At 38.1% G+C, this 19813-nt stretch overlaps 1 protein-coding gene and 1 long non-coding RNA gene across 3 annotated transcripts in view; one reads left to right on the top strand and one right to left on the bottom strand.

The window, feature by feature from the left end:
- CALCRL (calcitonin receptor like receptor) overlaps positions 1–19813 on the bottom strand; it is a 128115-nt gene that overhangs the window by 73099 nt on the left and 35203 nt on the right. The window lies entirely within an intron of this gene.
- LOC147378720 (uncharacterized) lies at positions 12119–12877 on the top strand. The gene is made up of 2 exons (XR_015153115.1): positions 12119–12291; positions 12577–12877. It is a non-coding gene; the product is annotated as an uncharacterized LOC147378720 (long non-coding RNA).

Raw genomic sequence — 19813 nt, forward strand, 5'->3', positions numbered from 1 at the left:
TACTCCAGTGACAGCTAAACAAGAATGTGACCAAGAAAAAAATAAGATTTACAAATGCAAGTTTTTCTTTAAATTTTTACTCTAGTCTCTCTTCCTTCATGCTCTGCGTAGTTCATAATTAAACAACACTTTATGGAAATATAAAACTTGCTTTTCCTAAAAATTAAGTAGCAATTACTTTTTCAAGAAAGTACAAACAAATTAATTCAGAACACATAAAATGTTTACCATTCCTCTTGGTTAGAGGTCTAAAGTCTTTTCCTTTCTTCCCTTTTCTTCTTCTCCCCGTTTTCTCCCAGGACTGTAGCAATACAGTGAGCTCTTTGTAAAGGGAAGTTTTACATGTGAATGCTTTTAATTGACTCTGTTTATCAAATAATGATGGATAATAGCCTTGATCTCTGGGAAAATGTTTACAACACTGAAGTCTTTTTTTTTCCCCCTTCTCCTCCATTGGATCAGCTTTTCAAACTTGTTTTGATTTAGGAAAAAACCTTAGTAGTGTCAGGATTTACCTCAGGAACAATAAAGGAGATACTGTGATCTAAGCATCTGTCAGAGAGAGAATGAGAGAGAGAGAGAATATTTCAAATAGGGGAAGGAACAAGTGCAAAACATTCTTTTAAAGATGGAGAGAAAAGCAGGAATATCAAATAGGCACAGTCTTAACCTTTCAGAATTTTGACTTTTAAATAGATTTTGAAATTTAAAGAAGTTTGGCCCTGGAGTACAAAATGAAGCAGGGCAAAGGCGAATATTGTTTTCCCAAGAGAACGCACTGATCATAGCAAACACCCTCTTCTAACAGCAAAGAGAAGACTCTACACACCAGACATCACCAGATGGTAAATGCCAAAATCAGATTGATTATATTCTTTGCAGCCAAAGATGGAAAAGCTCTATAGAGTCAGCAAACACAAGACAGAAGCTGCCTGTAGCTCAGATTATTAACTCTTTATTGCCAAATTCAGACTTAAATTGAAGAAAGTAGGGAAAAACACTAGACTATTCAGGTATGCTGCTGCTAAGTCACTTCAGTCATGTCCAACTCTTTGCGACCCCATGGACCGAAGCCTACCAGGCTCCTCTGTCCATGGGATTTTCCAGGCAAGAGTACTGGAGTGGGGTGCCACTGCCTTCTCCGAGACCATTCAGGTATGACCAAAATCAAATCCATTATGACTATACAGTGGAAGTGATAAATAGATTCTAGGGATTAGATATGATAGACAGAGTGCCTGAAGAACTATGGACGGAGGTTCATGACACTGTACAAGAGGCAGAGATCAAGACCATCACCAAGAAAAAGAAATGCAAAAAGGCAAAGTGGTTGCCTGAGGAGGACTTGAATATCTGTAGAAAGAAGAGAAGCAGAGGAGAAAAGGAAAGATATTCTAATTAGAATGCAGAGTTCCAAAGAATAGCAAATAAAGATAAGAAAGCCTTCCTCAGTGATCAGTGCAAAGAAATAGAGGAAAACAATAGAATGGGAAAGACTAAGATCTCAAGAAAATTAGAGATACCAAGGGAACAATTCATGCAAAGATGAGCACAATAAAGGCCAGAAATGGTATGGACCTAACAGAAGCAGAAGATATTAAGAAGAGATGGCAAGAATACACAGAAGAACTATACAAAAAAGATCTTCATGACCCAGACAATCACGATAGTGTGATCACTCACCTAGAGCCAGACATCCTGAAATTCAAAATCAAGTGGGCCTTAGGAAGCATTACTACAAACAAAGCTAGTGGAGGTGATGGAATCCCAATTGAGCTATTTCAAGTCCTAAAAGATGATGCTGTGAAAGTGTTGCACTCAATATGCCCACAAATTTGGAAAACTCAGCAGTGGCCACAGGATGGGAAAACGTCAGTTTTCATTCCAATCCCAAAGAAAGGCAATTCCAAAGAATGCTCAAACTACCGCACAATTGCACTCATCTCACATGCAAGCAAAGTAATGCTCAAAATGTTCCAAGCCAGGCTTCAACACTCCGCGAACCATGAACTTCCAGATGTTCAAGCTGGGGATTTAGAAAGGCAGAGAAACCAGAGATTAAATTGACAACATCCACTGGATCATCCAAAAAGCCAGAGAGAATTCCAGAAAAACCTGTACTTCTGCTTTACTGACTGTGCCAAACCCTTTGACTACGTGGATCAAAACAAACTGTGGAAAATTCTTCAAGAGATGGGAATACCAGACGACCTGATCTGCCTCTTGAGAAATCTGTATGCAGGTCAGGAAGCAACAGTTAGAACTGGACATGGAACAACAGACTGGTTCCAAATCAGGAAGGAGTACATCAAGGCTGTATATTGTCACCCTGTTTATTTAACTTATATGCAGAGTACATCATGAGAAACACTGGGCTGGAGGAAACACAAGCTGGAATCAAGATTGCCAGGAGAAATTTCAATAATCTCAGATATGCAGATAACACCACCCTTATGGCAGAAAGTGAAGAGGAACTAAAAAGCCTCTTGATGAAAGTGAAAGAGGACAGTGAAAAAGTTGGCTTAAAGCTCAACATTCAGAAAACTAAGATCGTGGCAACTGGTCCCATCACTTCATGGCAAATAGATGGGGAAACAATGGACACAGTGACAGACTGTATTTTTGGGGGTTCCAAAATCACTGCAGATGGTGACTGCAGCCATGAAATTAAAAGATGCTTACTCCTTGGAAGAAAAGTTATGACCAACTTAGACAGCATATTCAAAAGCAGAGACATTACTTTGCCAACAAAGGTCTGTCTAGTTAAGGCTATGGTTTTTCCAGTAGTCATGTATGGATGTTAGAGTTGGGCTATACAGAAAACTGAGCACAAAAGAATTCATGTTTTTGAACTGTGATGTTGGAGAAGACTCTTGAGTGTCCCTTGGACTGCAAGGAGATCCAACCAATCCATAGTAAAGGAGATCAGTCCTGGGTGTTTGTTGGAAGGACTGATGTTGAAGCTGAAACTCCAATACTTTGGCCACCTGATGCGAACAGCTGACTTATTTGAAAAGACCCTGATGTTGGGAAAGATTGAAGGTGGGAGGAGAATGGGACAACAGAGGATGAGATGGTTGCATGGCATCACTGACTCAGTGGATATGAGTTTGAGTAAACTCCAGGAGTTGGTTGGTGATAGACAGGGAGGCCTGGTGTGCTGCAGCCCATGAGATCACAAAGAGTCAGACACAACTAAGAGACTGAACTGAACTGAACTAAAACATTCACTCTGTTTTCCTTAACACTGTATGCTATTATATGTGATTACTGTCAGCTTTGGTATTTTAAACCTTTTATGGTAATTGTTATTTAGCTGATGGCTGCTCTAGCATAGTTTTTATATCATACTTTTTATCAGTTAATTAAATATTATCTCCCCCTCCAATATGAGGAAACCAAGAGAATGTTTTTCCATGATCCAGCAGATGTTGGCAATTTGATCTCTGGTTCCTCTGCCTTTTCTAAAACCAGCTTGAACATCAGGAAGTTCACGGTTCACATATTGCTGAAGCCTGGCAAGAGAGTTCCAGAAAAACATCTATTTCTGCTTTATTGACTATGCCAAAGCCTTTGACTGTGTGGATCACAATAAACTGTGGAAAATTCTGAAAGAGATGGGAATATCAGACCACCTGATCTACCTCTTGAGAAATTTGTATGCAGTCAGGAAGCAACAGTTAGAACTGGACATGGAACAATAGACTGGTTCCAGATAGCAAAAGAAGTACGTCAAGTCTGTATATTGTCACCCTGTTTATTTAACTTATATGCAGAGTACCTCATGAGAAACGCTGAGCTGGAAGAAGCACAAGCTGGAATCAAGATTGCTGGGAGAAATATCAATAACCTCAGATATGCAGATGACACCACCCTTATGGCAGAAAGTGAAGAGGAACTCAAAAGCCTCTTGATGACAGTGAAAGTGGAGAGTGAAAAAGTTGGCTTAAAGCTCAACATTCAGAAAACAAAGGTCATGGCATACGGTCCCATCACTTCATGGGAAATAGATGGGGAAACAGTGGAAACAGTGTCAGACTTTATTTTTCTGGGCTCCAAAATCACTGCAGATGGTGACTGCAGCCATGAAATTAAAAGACGTTTACTCCTTGGAAGGAACGTTATGACCAACCTAGATAGCATATTGAAAAGCAGAGACATTACTTTGCCAACAAAGGTTCGTCTAGTCAAGGCTGTGGTTTTTCCTGTAGTCATGTATGGATGTGAGAGTTGGACTGTGAAGAAGGCTGAGCGCCGAAGAATTGATGCTTTTGACTTCTGGTGTTGGAGAAGACTCTTGAGAGTCCCTTGGACTGCAAGGAGATCCAACCAGTCCATTCTGAAGGAGATCAGCCCTGGGATTTCTTTGGAAGGACTGATGCTAAAGCTGAAACTCCAATACTTTGGCCACCTCATGCAAAGAGTTGACTCATTGGAAAAGACTCTGGATTGGGGGCAGGAGGAGAAGGGGATGACAGAGGATGAGATGGCTGGATGGCATCACTGACTCGATGGACGTGAGTCTGAGTGAACTCCGGGAGTTGGTGATGGACAGGGAGGCCTGGCATGCTGAGATTCATGGGGCCGCAAAGAGTCAGACAGGACTGAGCGGACTGATCTGATCTGATCTGATCTGAAGAGAATGTTATAGGACTATAATATTATCTAAGACATTCACATACCAAGAGAACAGTTTGGAGCAGACGATGTTTTCAGCACATAATGAAAATTATTCTTCCTACAGGAAGAAAAACTCTCCTTAGTGTTAATAATTATTGTTGTTGTTCAGTCTCTAAGTTGTGCCCAACTCTTTGCCATCCCATGACTATAGTACACCATGCTCAGGTGGCCAAAATATTGGAGCTTCAGCTTCAACATCAGTGCTTCCAAAGAATATTCAGAGTTGATTTCTTTAGAACTGACTGCTTTAATCTCTTTTTATTCAAGGGACTCTCAAGAGTCTTCTCCAGCACCATGACATGAAAGTATCAATTCTTCAGTGCTCAGCCTTCATTATGGTCTGTTATATTAAACTCTGTCACTGTTTCAAAAATTTCCCCATCTATCTGCCATGAAATGATGGGACCAGATGGCATGATCTTCGTTTTTGAATGTTGAGTTTTAAGCCAGTTTTTTTCACTCTCCTCTTTCACCCTCATTAAGAGGCTCTATAGTTCCTCTTTACTTTCTGCCATTACAGTGGTATCATCTACATATTTGAAGATGATTATTGATTTTTCTCCTGGCAGTGTTGATTCCAGCTTGTGATTCACGCAGTCTGACATTTCACATGACGTACTCTGCATATAAGTTAAATAAGCAGGGTGACAATATACAACTGTACTCCTTCCAAATTTATAACCAGTCCATTGTTACATGTCCCGTTCTAACTGTTGCTTCATGACCTGCATACAGGTTTCTCAGAAGGCAGGTAAGTGGTCTGGTGTTCCTATGTCTTTAACAATTTTCCACAGGTTTTTGTGATCCATACAGTCAAAGGCGTTAGCAAAGTCAATGAAGCAGAAGTAGATACTTTTCTGGAATTCCCTTGCTTTCTCTAATATCCAGTGAGTGTTGGCACCTTGATCTCTGGTTCTTCTGCCTTTTCTAAGTCCAGCTGGTACATCTGGATGTTCTTGGTTCAAGTAGTGTTGAAGCCAGGTGTGAAGGATTTTGAGAATAACTTTGCTAGCATGTGAAATGAGTACAATTGTACAGTAGTTCAGACATTCTTTGGCATTGCCCTTCCATAGGACTGGAATGAAAACTGGCCTTTTCAGTCCTGTGGCCATAGCTGAGTTTTCTAAATTTGCTGACATACTGAGGGCAGACTTTAACAACATCATATTTTAAGATTTGAAATAGCTCAACTGGAATTCCATCAGCTCCACTAGCTGTGTTCCTAAGGCCCACTTGCTTTCACACTCCAGGATGTCTGGCTCTAGATGAGTAACCACACTATTGTGATTATCCACGTCACTAAGACTTTTTAATGTAATTTTTATCTGTGGTCTTGCCACCTTATCTTAGTCCCCGGTGCTTCTGCTAGGTCCTTACTATTTCTGTCCTTTATCCTGCCCATCCTTTCATGAAATATTCCCTTGATATCTCTAACTTTTTTTAAGAGATTTCTAGTCTTTCCCATTCTAGTGTTTTCCTCTGTTTCTTTGTTTGTTCACCTAAGAAAGTTTTCTTCTCTCTCCTTGCTATTCTTTGCAACTCTGCATTCAGTTGGGTCTAACTTTCCCTTTCTCCCTTGTCTTTTGTTTCTCTTCTTTTCTCAGCTATTTGTAAGGCCTCCTCAGACAACCACTTTACCTTCTTGTATTTCTTTTTCTTGACCTTAAAATAATCTTTATCAAAGGTAAAACTTTTATGTTGACAGCACCTGACTTGACACAAAAACTTATGATTTATGTCTCAGTAGATATATTAATAAAATGAGCTTCCCAGGTAGCACAATGGTAAAGAATCTGCCTGCCAATGCAGGAGATGCAAGAGACATGAGTTCTATCCTTGACTCAGAAAGATACCCTGGAGTAGGAAATGGCAACCCACTCTAGTATTCTTGCCGGTAAAATTCCGTAGACAGAGGAGCCTCGAGGGCTACATTCCATATGATCACAAAGAATAGGATACAGTGAGCAACTGAGCATGAACATACAAGATACAAAACACCAGAGAAAGCAAGCCAGGTTTGTTTTCTCAAATTTACGTCTTGGGAAAAGTGAAAAAGACTCTTATTATAGAGTTAGTCACAGACTGATGATGTATTTCTTTGAGCTCTGATGTAAACTGACACTATACATCTATGTAACTTAGGCAAATCATTTTTTTCCCTCTAACTTTGATATCTTACATAAAATGTGAATAATTATATCCTATTTAGGGCTGATGTGTTAGTATGTAGCAAGCTAACATTTATTGACATATTAGTGTGTACTCAAAAAATGTGACTTATTATTATGATATATTTTAATATTGAATATCATTAATTTTCACACAGTAAGAGAAATGGGAAGTACCATATCTAAACAGGGACATCAGCATAGCAAATATTTTATTTATGCAAAATTTCATTTATGGGAAGAAAGTTCTCTTTTCTACCATGTTTTATTAGGGTCACAAGTCTAAGTGTAGTTGCCTGAGGTTAATTAGCATATTGTTATACTAGGAGATATTTGAATTCCTCAATGTCAGTCAATAATATTTCATTCCTAAATATAAAGTGAAAGTCACTCAGTTGTGTCCTACTCTTTGTGACCCTACGGACTGTTAGGCCATGGAATTCTCCAGACAAGAATACTGGAGTGGGTAGCCTTTTCCTTCTCCAGGAGATCTTTCCAACCCAGGGATCTATCCCAGGTCGAACCCAGGTCTCCCGCATTGCAGGCAGATTCTTTACCAGCTGAGCCACAAGGGAAACCCAAGCATACTGAAATAAGTGGCCCATCCCTTTTCCAGTGGATCTTCCCAACCCAGGAATCAAACCGGGGTCTCTTGCATTGCAGGCAACTGAGCTATCAGGAAAGCCCTCCTAAATATAAAAGTAACTTAAAAATTAAAGTTATAACTAGATGACCACATTTTAAACTCACTGCTCACATATTAATATAGGCAGCAGCATGTCATAATGAATTAATTTAAAATCTACTTTTCACTAAAAGAGATCATAATTATCAGCAGTGAGATCAACAGGATACTAAAAACATAATTTTTCTTTCATAATAAAATTAATTTTATCATAATTGAATAAATAATGTTTAAATTCAAAGTGCACATGTGAATCTTGGTTTAAAATGGCATTTAAATGGCAACCTATGCACAAGGGCCTTTGTGACTCAGATGGTAAAGAATCTGCCTCAGTGCAGGAGATCCAGGTTCAATTACTAACTGTAGGTGTTTTCGTTTTTAAAACAAAACAATGTGAGAAATATGTATATTCTTTTTGTACTTCCCCTATTCATCCAGAAATTTAATTTCCCAGAAAACAAGAAATACATTTTGTATATCGATTGATTGATTTGGTTAGGAGTAGACACTGGTGCTGTCTCAATAACCTCTATGGTTAAGGGTTAATCTCACAAGTCCAGCCCCATGGGGAAGGAAGAAGTGGCAAGAACCCTGGTGAAGAGGTTTTTATGCATTCTATTGGTCAAAGTGTGAGAGTTCCAAATGATTGAATATAAGACATGAGGCAATTCCACACTAGAAAAATCTAGATACATGTTTTCTAAATATTGAGACTTGACTAAAAGTTATGCTTATCTGCTTTCCTTTAAACTTTGACATGAGAGCAGGTTTGATGAAGCCTTAGAAAACAGTGAGCATAAACAAGGGAAATTCTCAAGATGTCTTTTGGCAAGCAGATCTAACTTCAGGCTATGATGAGCTAACAAAATAAAATAAATTTTTTTAAAAGGGATAGCATTAAAAATACTGACTCACAAGAGAAAAGAGAAATCCTTCTGAAGAATCTGAGGAGGAGTATAGATTTGAAAAGTAAACTTATTAATATAAAAACATTTTTGTAAGCCTCTGTGGTATCTAATAGTGTCTATGACCAGAAACTGGAAGTGTTTCTGACATTAACTTGACATTTAGCCATGAAAGATTCTAATTATGAATAGTTTATAAAATGTTTGGCTGAAAGTTATTATTGAAGGACTGAATACCAATAATGGGAAGTTACTGGTGTATAGAAAATATTGACTGTAAAAATTAATAAATAGAATCTCAATTAAAATAGAGCCAGGAGGCCAGAAAGGAGAGCTCTCATGCCCAAAATGATAGTAAAGCTCAAGAGGAAGAAGAAAGACTTCATCTTCTTTCTTGGCTCAGCCAACAAGAAACTATCACAACTTAGCCAATGAAAAGCCATGAACCCTTCATTTACTGTAGTCCTCCCAACTTCCTTTTCTCCCCTATAAAAGAGATCTCCTCTCCATTTTTGGGGGGAACTTGCATAAAACCAAGCACCAACTGCAAGGTTTTTTCAGGGTAGTTAGTTATTGCCAAAATTGGATTCTAAATTTCTCTCTTATGACCAAACCTCTCTATGTTTTATTCAACAACAGCAACCCTGACCTGATTTTGTGGTTAAAAACTGGATGATACAATCTTTAAGGCCTTGAAGAAGAGTCCGATGAACTCACCTGCTCTAGGGCATCTCAATGATCAGATTCCCTTTTTTTCTTTTTGTATACGAAAAGAAAACAAATGTCCTTCGGGTGGTCACTCAAAAACATAGGGACCATCATTTACCCATAGGATACTATAGCCAGCAACTAGACCCAGTGACCTTGGGATACACCTCTTGCTTTTAAGCCATTACTACCACAGCCATTTTGGTTAAGGCTACTGAGAACATTGTTGTGGGATTTCTCCCTAACAATTTTTGTATCTCATGCTATAGTGGCTCTCCTGAATTCCCATCATACTTAACATTTCTCCACTAGTCAGCTCATCTCTTATGAAATCTTTTAAAACTACTCCTCACATAATTCTCTCATGCTGTAGTAATCTTAACCTTGCTACTCTTCTTCCCTCTGTCACTGACAAAATCCCTCACAACTGCCTAATACTGATGGATCACCTCCTGACTTTTCATGATGACCTGCAGGAAATTCCTTTGAGTAACACTGAAGTCTCATGGTTCACCAGTGATTCTTGTTTAAATGGTGACAATGGCAAATATTTTACAGAGTATGCTACTGGAACACATTTTGGTACTGTTGAGGCAGCATCTTCACCTATGTCTACTTGAGCCTAACAGACTGAATCATATGCTTTTACATGGGCTTGTACTTCAGCCAAGGGCAAATTTGTCAATATTTATACTGAGAGTAGATATGCTTTCAGAGTAGCTCATGATTTTGGAATGTTGTGGAAGCAATGTGACTTCTTTACTTCCAGAAAAAATAAAACAAAAAATGTTCCTTATGTTCAGAAATTACTGAATGCAATATTTTTACTTGCCGCTTTAGCTATTACTAAGATTCCGGGGAATTCTAAACTTGACTGTCCGGAAGTTAGAGGAAATCACCCTGCTGACATTTTTACAGGGGCTGCTTTCCTTAAAGGAACCAATGACAGCCAAACTGCTGTCATGGTCAAAAGTGATATTTTCCCAAATCATAAGTTATAAACTGGCTAGAAAAGCCCAACAATTGGCTTCAGGGAAGGAAAAAACAGAATGAAAATTCAACAATTGTTGTTTGATCAAAAGAGAAGGCTCTGGCTTGGATCAAATTACAATCCAGTCTTTCTGTAGACTCTCAAATTTTCACTCCTCACCATTGAACATGCATTAAAACACCAGTTTACTGACAAAATAATAACATTCATGAATCAATGAGTGGGGAAACATTATCAAGGCTACAAAAAGTGCTCACTTCATGTGTCCCACTGTCCAAAATACAACCCAGGGTAGCCTGTCCGTATTGCTTCTGAACATTTTAAACTTCCTAATTTTGGGCTTCCCAGATGGTTCAGAGGTTAAAGCATCTGCCTGCAATGTGGGAGATCTGGGTTTGATCCCTGGGTGAGGAAGATCTCCTGGAGAAGGAAATGGCAACCCACTCCAGTAATCTTGCCTGGAGAATCCCACGGATGGAGGAGCCTGGTGGGCTACAGTCCACGGAATCACAAAGAGTCGGACACTACTGAACGACTTCACTTGACTAATGGGTCATTTGAGGTCTGGTAAGTGGATTTCATACAACTTACTCTGTCTTATGTATATAAATAAGTTTAGTCAGTGTCTGTATGTTTTTACACTGGACTGAACCCTGTAGCAAAGTCATTCTGAAAACAAAATTATCCCTACCCAGGGATTCCTTTCAAATTTCATAATGATCCAGGAACCCATTTTACTGATCAGTTACTTTAACACGTCTGTGCTATTTGACCACTTTTGCAACATTTCCACTGCATTTACCACCCTTAATCCTCTGGTTTAGTTGAATGCACTAATGTCTCTATTATGACTCAATTAGCAAAGTATGTGAGGTCCTCCAACTACCTTGGCCAAAAAGCATTGCAATTGGCTTTTCTATACCTTAGATCCACTCTTTTGGAATTCATAAACTTTCACCCTTTGTGATAGCCACAGGACTCCCATGCACTTGACTCCTGTCTCTTCTGACCCACAACTGATAAAAGGAAAGATACTCCAATATTACAAAAGTCTAATAGCTTCTATTTTTTTCAAAAAATCATGTTTTGGTTGAGCAATCTTTTCACAGTACACTCTCAGGAAATGAAGATCTTAAGTATAATACTTTGCAAACTGGAAATTTTACCAATTGGAAAAGCTACCTACAGAAGGCTCTCTTCAATCTCATTGGAAAGACCCCTATCAGGTACTGCTAACCAATTGCAATACTGCCAAACTATAAGGAACAGACTCTTGGATTCATAGGATACACGAAGTCCTGACTAACAGGCATATCATCTGGTTAACTGGAAGAAAAGGTTTCCCAGAATTGAAGGGAACAACATCTGATGAGACAACTTTCCTCAGATATCCAGACCAGGCCTTTTGGAAGTTCACCTGCCAAACCTTTGATTAGATGACTATGATCTTGAAAACAAATGGGCTTTAAATAAAAAGTACCTGAGAGCTCTCCCTTCTACCACTCCTTTTTACTTAAATATGATCTCAAAAGATCCATGCATTTTCCCTTTGACAAGGAATACTACACTTAGGAAAGATTCTTCCTGGCATTGAGGGGCAAAAAGCCACTGAAACTGGAAAAACCTGACTCTTAACCAGCCATGCTTTTAGAGAAAGACCTTGCTCAAAAAAGGGAAGTGTAGAAATTAATAAACAGAAGCCTCAGTTAAAATAGAGTCAGAAGGACAGAAATAGGAGCTCTAACACCCTGAAACTATAACAAAACCTAACATGAAGAAGAAAGACTTCCTCTTTTTCCTTGGCAAAAGTTCAGCCAATAAGAGACTGTCATAACTCAGCCAGTGAAAAACCATGGACTCTATTTACTTTAGCCCTCCCAACTTCCTTTCCCCCACTATAAAAAAAAGCCACTTCTCCAGTTTTTGTGGGTGACTTGCATGTGACTTGCCATGATTTGTGTTTGTTTGGTCGCTGAGTCCTGTCTGACTCTTTTCAACCCCATGGACGGTAGCCCGTCAGGCTCTTCTGTCCATGGGATTACCCAGGCAAGAATGCTGCCATTTCCTTCTCCATTGCCATGACTGAAGACCCTGGATTGCAATTCTATGCTGATCTTGAATAAATCCATTTCATGCTGTAGAAGTAACTGGCAGGTATTTATTTTAGGTCAACGGGATGATTATTTTTTTACTTAGGGAATGATCTCAGTTATTACCTAGGATTAGTTGTAAAATTTCTACTAACTCCAACCGATTTCAACTCCATTTTCTTTGAAATAATTTCTTAGAAATTCTCAGTGTTGTGGAGTAAACTGTATCCCCTCCCAATTAATTTTGTTGAAGCTAAAACCCCTAATGTTGGAGATAGGGACTTAAAAGAGGTTATTAAGGTTAAATGAGGTAATAAGTGTGGGTCCTTAATCTGATGTCTTTCTGCAGAGAAAAAGAAGCTTCAGGGATGCTCATATACAGAGACAAGACTGTGGTAGAAACCATGAGAATGTGATCATCTGCAAGCCAATAAGAGAGCCTCAAGAGAAACCAAACATGCCAACACCTAGATATTGAACTTCCAGCATCCAGAACCATGAGAAAATTAACTTTTGTTATTGAAGCCTCACAATCTGTGATTCTTTTTTTTATGGTAGCCTTAGCAGAATAATACAGTTGGATTGAGTTAGTTCTCAGAGCTTGACTCTAAATAAAAACTGAAAAGAAAATTTTCTAAGAATTTTATAAAGGTATTTTAAATATTATCTCATTTTAACCATTATCTTGTTAATAAATAGACCATTTCTTTTTGTAAAATTAAAACAAATATATTTTCATTTGCTGAAGAGCTATTATTTAAATAAAATAGTTATTGTATGTCAGGTTAAATTAAAATGAATCAAAAAACCTTCCTTAGATTATTTTAACTTGAAGTATAAATCTACCTCTAAAGGATCTATGCTATCTGCCTGATAGCATTATGAAGATGAATAGCATCATATTAAGCCATTAAACATAGAAGTTAAAAAAATCCTATGATTAATAACTGTTAGTTCAGGAACCACACACTACTCTTTCTGGAAGCAGAGACTGGCTCATATGTCAACTTAACCTGTTTGTCTTACTAATCATCAAATCTTCAGTTGCCACTGTCACAAAACTATACATTCCAGATAGAAATTACTCTAAAATCTACAAAATGAAGTAAGTGCTAACATTCCTAAAAAAGCCTTCATTGTAAGAGAATTAAAAATCGTTTTCATGTAGTGCTCAAAATTAATCTGTTGATATTTCATATGTTTAAAGACTGCATCTTGGCCAGATGAATTTAAAGAGAAGTTTCTGTCTTTTGCATCAAGAATCAGTCTGATTAAAAGACTCATTTAATGAACTAATTCTGGAATAAATGGAATTTCTTTCATGAGCTTATTGACATACTCATCATGCATATCTTGGGCAACTCTTCTTTAATGAATCACTGTTTTTTCAAAGTGTAAAAATTACACTATAATGAAGCTGTTTGAAGGTAGAGCGCAATAGGCTAATGGTCATAATTATGTTTCTTCTTTTGAATTTTTTTGAAAGGAAAGAATTGGATCAATAGGGAGAGGCAGCTGTCCTTACAGTGAAGATCACTGTAGATGATTATTCTTTGCTAAGTTTCACCTATTTGTCTACAGCCACAAACAAAGCTCAGGACAGGCTAAACAATTTTTTTAAAAATTCGTTAAAAAGATATATTGTATGTATCCTAAAAATATATAACATCCCTTCTATGCAGAATCTAAAATGAAATGAGACAAATGAACTTATTTACAAAACAGACTTACAGGGAACAAACTTATGGTTGCCAACCAGGGAAGAATAGGAGTAAGAGATAGTTAGGGAGTTTGGGATGATACATACACACTGCTATATTTTAAATGGATAACCAACAAGATCCTGTCCATAGCACAGAAAACTCTGCTCAACTTTATGTAGCAGCCTGGAGAGGAGGGAAGTTTGGGGAAGAAGGGATACATGTATATGTATGGCTGAGTCCCTTTGCTGTTCACCTGACTATCACAACATTGTTAATCAGCTTTGCTCTAATATAAGATAAAACATTTAAAAAAGGGGGATACACTGAAAGAAAAGTGAAAGTGAAGTTGCTCAGTCGTGTCCGACTCTTTGCGGGCCCATGGAGTTGTAGCCTACCAGGCTCCTCCGTCCATGGAATTTTCCAGGCAACAGTATACAAGTGGGTTGCAATTTCCTTCTCCAGAGGATCTTCCTGACCCAGGAATCGAACCTGGGTCTCCTGAATTGTAGACAGATGGTTTACCATATGAGCCACCAGGGGAGAAAGCAGATATGAATTCTTATAAAATACTGGCTGGAGGAAGCCAAATCATTATGGGCCTCGTGCAACTTAATTTGAAATCTAAACTTGGCAGGAGATAACATTAATTTACATTTCAGGAGTACATATGTTTGAGTGGTATCTTGAGTGAAAAGAAAGAATTTTGAAATGTACACAGAAGTGATATAAGAGAGTAGAGGTGTGGGGAAAGGCTAATGTTCAGAAAAGAAGATGAAAGAAAGATAATTTCTAGTATCCAGTCTTGGATTATTTACACATAAATACAAGTAGCAATACATGTCTTAAAGTTTATTCTAAGTAGGCCTAACATATCAGAGGGAATTCCAGCTAGCTCAAATGGTGAAGAATCTGCCTGCAATGCAGGAGACCTGGGTTCAATCCCTGAGTCAGGAAGATCCCCTGGAGAAGAAAATGGCAACCCTCTCCAGTATTCTTGCCTGGAAAATCCCATCCATGGACAGAGGAACCTGGTGGGCTACAGTCCCTAGGGTAGCAAAGAGTTGGACATGACTGAGCGACTTCAACATATCAGAATATTGATTCAATATTCTGGGTTTTGAGAAAGGATTAAGTTAAGAGATCGAACCCAGAACTCCCACATTGTAGGTGGATTCTTTACCATGTGAACCACCAGGGAAGCCACAGAATACTAGAGTGGGTAGCCTATCCCTTCTCCAGGGGTTGCCATCCCTTCCTGACCCAGGAATTGAACTGAGGTCTTGTGTATTGCAGGCAGATTCTTTACCAGCTGAGCTACCAGAGAAACCCCAACTTATCAGAATATTGATGCAATATTCTGGGTTTTGAGAGAGGATTACGTTAATGATTTCAAAGTTAATTGAGAATTTCCTCTGAACACTCTAAAGGGAGGGTATCTGTAAATGCTGACTAACAAGAATTTACATGTTACCTTTCTTAGATAGAACTATCTGAGCCATGAATAGATTAATCCTTAGGTACACATAATTGATGCTTTTGAACTGTGGTGTTGGAGAAGACTCTTGAGAGTCCCTTGGACTGCAAGGAGATCCAACCAGTCCATTCTGAAGGAGATCAGCCCTGGGATTTCTTTGGAAGGAATGATGCTAAAGCTGAAACTCCAGTACTTTGGCCACCTCATGCGAAGAGTTGACTCACTGGAAAAGACTCTGATGCTGGGAGGGATTGGGGGCAGGAGGAGAAGGGGATGACAGAGGATGAGATGGCTGGATGGCATCACTGACTCGATGGACGTGAGTCTGAGTGAACTCCGGGAGTTGGTGATAAACAGGGAGGCCTGGCGTGCTGTGATTCATGGGGTCGCAAAGCGTTGGAGACGACTGAGCGACTGATCTGATACATAGATCAGTAGCAGTACCCTCCATGTGGAAGTAGCTCTATTTATTTTTTTCCCATTTGAAAATAACTTCATTAGGAACTATCACATACCTCCTTATTACCAGGTAATGCGTGTAAAAGCCCAAGGTACCTTAAATCAGCTAAGTAATCCTGTAGTTCACTTACAATTTTCATAATTTCAAACACTTTGAAACCTACTCTTGGCTCTATACTGTTTCTCTTAATTATATCTAAATGAACTTTTCCATCATTATTCTTGTGGCTGAAATCTTGTTAGGTTACAAAAACTTCTGGATACTAAGTTATATTATCAATAACTCCCCAAATTTCTAATTTTGTCTCTACCTTAGAACTTGAAGCAATTTCTTACTATGTGCCCAGCATCATGATAGATCCTATAGGGAGGATAATAAAATGAATAATCCTCACCATGACTTACATTCAATTTTGATTCTTTGTTTATATTAAGAGCATTAAACTATACTTCAGGAAAAAATGAATGATATTAAATAATGCTATGTAATTTCTACCTTGCAATTGCTCAGTTACAGAAGACTTGAGATCTTTCTGACCCCAGAAAGATCTCTTTTTCAGAATTAGAGAAACAATATAAAACATGACTTTTGGAAGTATAAGCATTGTGAATTTATTATTGTTTAAATATCATATTTTTAATAATATAAAAAAGTCAATGTGGTACAAAAATTTACTGTATAGAGGACACTTAATACTGAAAAAGTGATATGTCTTGATTACATTCAATAATAGGTCAGATATAGAGACTAGAAAAATATCTCCTAGCTCCAATTCCTTTGGGTTTCCCTATGTTGCCTCTGGGAATTTAGCCTAGGTATGCAAAATCCTGTGAAATGAGTTAATGACATCCTCAAGATAAAGTATGAACACCCAATTATACACACAAGTGATCAAAGGATCTTTATTATTGAGACTTCAGTTGCAAATTATTATTTTTAGACTAATATATTTGCATGTAATTTCAAGCAAATTTAAAAATCAGTGACTCAAAAGAATTATATTTAGTGAACAAGGTGAGCTTTATCTTTGTTTTTATCTACTTCATCAGTGTTTGAATGATACTCTTGCTAAAACATCCATCTTTAACTTGTGTAATAAATTATGTATTTTCTCAATCTTTTTTCAAGGTAAATACTTATTGCTTACTCAATTTCTTAAGGCCTTGGGGCTACATAAGGGCCAACTTGCTATACAAAAAGAGAAAAGTAAAATAAAATGGCAATTGAGAGATCTCCTTTCAACAGGAGGCTTCCCTAGTGACTCAGATGGTGGCCTATAGACAGAGTGGATACCAAGACTCTAAGCACATGTGTGTCCCCTACCATCGACATATCAGGATTTGAAGAGCAATTTCAGAAACATTTGATAGAACCAATTTTTTTTTTAAATAGAAAATATCAATTGTACTATTTATTTGATCAGGTTTGCACTGAAACTGCATGAGAGATTTTGTAGCAATAGGTACACTGAAATTTAATATACATCAGCATGTTAGGTGATCCCAGTTAATGGACAATGGATAGGTCATGAATCCAAAGTGGAGTAGTTTTTTGACGTCTGGATTTAATAGTATGTGACAACATGTTTTAGGGCATCATGAAAGAAGATTTTTCAAACCTGTGAACAATAGCAATAATCTTGGAGTAAACAGCAAAAAAATGCTTTGTTAATTTCCAAGTTAAACATAAAAGAAGTTGTCCAGAAGAATATGAGGAAAAATTAAATTTATACCAAGAATTAAGTGTTGCTTATAGATAAAAGGGACATGGGCATAGGTAGTTTGAGGGCATTTCATAGAATAGTCAGCACAAATGTTTTAAAGAAAAATGCATACTAACTCTGTGACAACAGATTACTATTTTTTTTCTTTTAATCAGCCTTTTTATTTGCCTGCTTCTCAGTGTTTCATTTAAAAATAATCAGTTGTATCAAAAAACCATAAGGATCCATCTAGTCCTACAAAGAACAGCAAGGTGAGATAAGAAAGCCTTCCTCAGTGATCAATGCAAAGAAATAGAGGAAAGCAATAGAATAGGAAAGACTAGAGATCTCTTCAAGAAAATTAGAGATACTAAGGGACTATTTCATGCAAAGATTGGCTCAATAAAGGACAGAAATGGTATGGACCTAACAGAAGCAGAAGATATTAAGAGGTGGCAAGAATACACAGAAGAACTGTACAAAAAAAGATCTTCATGACCCAGACAATCATGATGGTGTTATCACTCACCTAGAGTCAGACATCCTGGAATGAAAAGGCAAATGGGCCTTAGGAAGCATCACTAAGAACAAACTAGTGAAGGTGATGGAATCCCAGTTAAGCTATTTTTATCCTAAAAGACGATGCTGTGAAAATGCTGCACTCAATATACCAGCAAATTTGGAAAACTCAGCAGTGGCCACAGGACTGGAAAAGGTTAGTTTTCATTCCAATCCCAAAGAAGGGCAATGCCAAAGAATACTCAAACTACTGCAAAATTGCACTCATCTCACAGGCAAGCAAAGTAATGCTCAAAATTCTCCAAGCCAGGCTTCAACGATACGTGAACCATGAATTTCCAGATGTTCAAGCTAGATTTAGAAAAGGTAGAGGAAACCAGAGATCAAATTGCCAACATCCGTTGGATCATAGACAAAGCAAGAGAATTTTAGAAAACCATCTACTTCTGCTTTATTAGTTACTCCAAAGTCTTCAACTGTGTAGATCACAACAAACTGTGGAAAATTCTGAAAGAGATGGGAATACTAGACCACCTGACTTGCCTCTTGAGAAACCTGTATGCAGGTCAGGAAGCAACAGTTAGAACTGGACATGGAACAACAGACTGGTTCCAAATCAGGAAAGGAGTATTTCAAGGCTTTATATTGTCACCCTGCTTATTTAACTTTTAAACAGAGTACATCTTGGAAATGCCGGGCTGGATGAAGCACAAGCTGGAATCAAGATTGCTGGGAGAAATATCAATAACCTCAGACTGATTCCAAATAGGAAAAGAAGTATGTCAAGGCTATATATCATCACCCTGCTTATTTAACTTATATGCAGAGTAGATCATGAGAAATGCTGGGCTGGAGGAAGCACAAGCTGGAATCAAGATTGCCAAGAGAAATATCAATAACCTCAGATATGCAGATGACACTACCCTTATGGCAGAAAGTGAAGGGCCTCTTGAGGAAAGTGAAAGAGGAGAGTGAAAAATGTTGGTTTAAAACTCAACATTCAGAAAACTAAGATCATGGCAACTGGTCCCATAACTTCATGGCAAATAGATGGGGAAACAGTGGAAACAGTGGCTGACTTTATTTTTCTGGGCTCCAAAATCACTGCTGATGGTAATTGCAGCCATGAAATTAAAAGATGCTTACTCCTTGGAAGGAAAGTTATGACTAACCTAGACAGCATGTTAAAAAGCAGACACATTAGTTCAACAAAGTTGAACTTATCAACAAAGTTCCATCTAATCAAGGCTATGGTTTTTCCAGTGGTCATGTATGGATGTGAGAGTTGGACTATAAATAAAGCTGATTGCTGAAGAATTGATGTTTTTGAACTGTGATGTTGGAGAAGACTCTTGAGAGTCCCTTGGACTGCAAAGTGATCTAACCAGTCCATCCTAAAGGAGATCAGTTCTAAGTATTCATTGAAAGGACTGATGTTGAAGCTGAAACTTCAAAATTTTGGCCATCTGATGTGAAGAACTGACTCATTAGAAAAGACTCTGAAGCTGGGAAAGATTGAAGGTAGGAGGAGAAAGGGATGACATTGGATGAGATGGTTGGATGGCATCACCGACCTGATGGACATGAGTTTGAGAAAGCTCTGGGAGTTGGTGACTGACATGGAGGCCTGGCATGCTGCCGTCAGTGGGGTCACAAAGAGTCGGACACAACTGAGCAAATGAACTAAACTGGAGTCCTACAAAGCTATAAATTATTAGAAAACTGAAT

This window comes from Bos grunniens, chromosome 2 (assembly GCF_055505025.1).
Source record: "Bos grunniens cultivar Pamir isolate PY7600 chromosome 2, Bosgru_T2T1.0, whole genome shotgun sequence".
NCBI classification, from domain to species: Eukaryota; Metazoa; Chordata; class Mammalia; order Artiodactyla; family Bovidae; genus Bos; species Bos grunniens.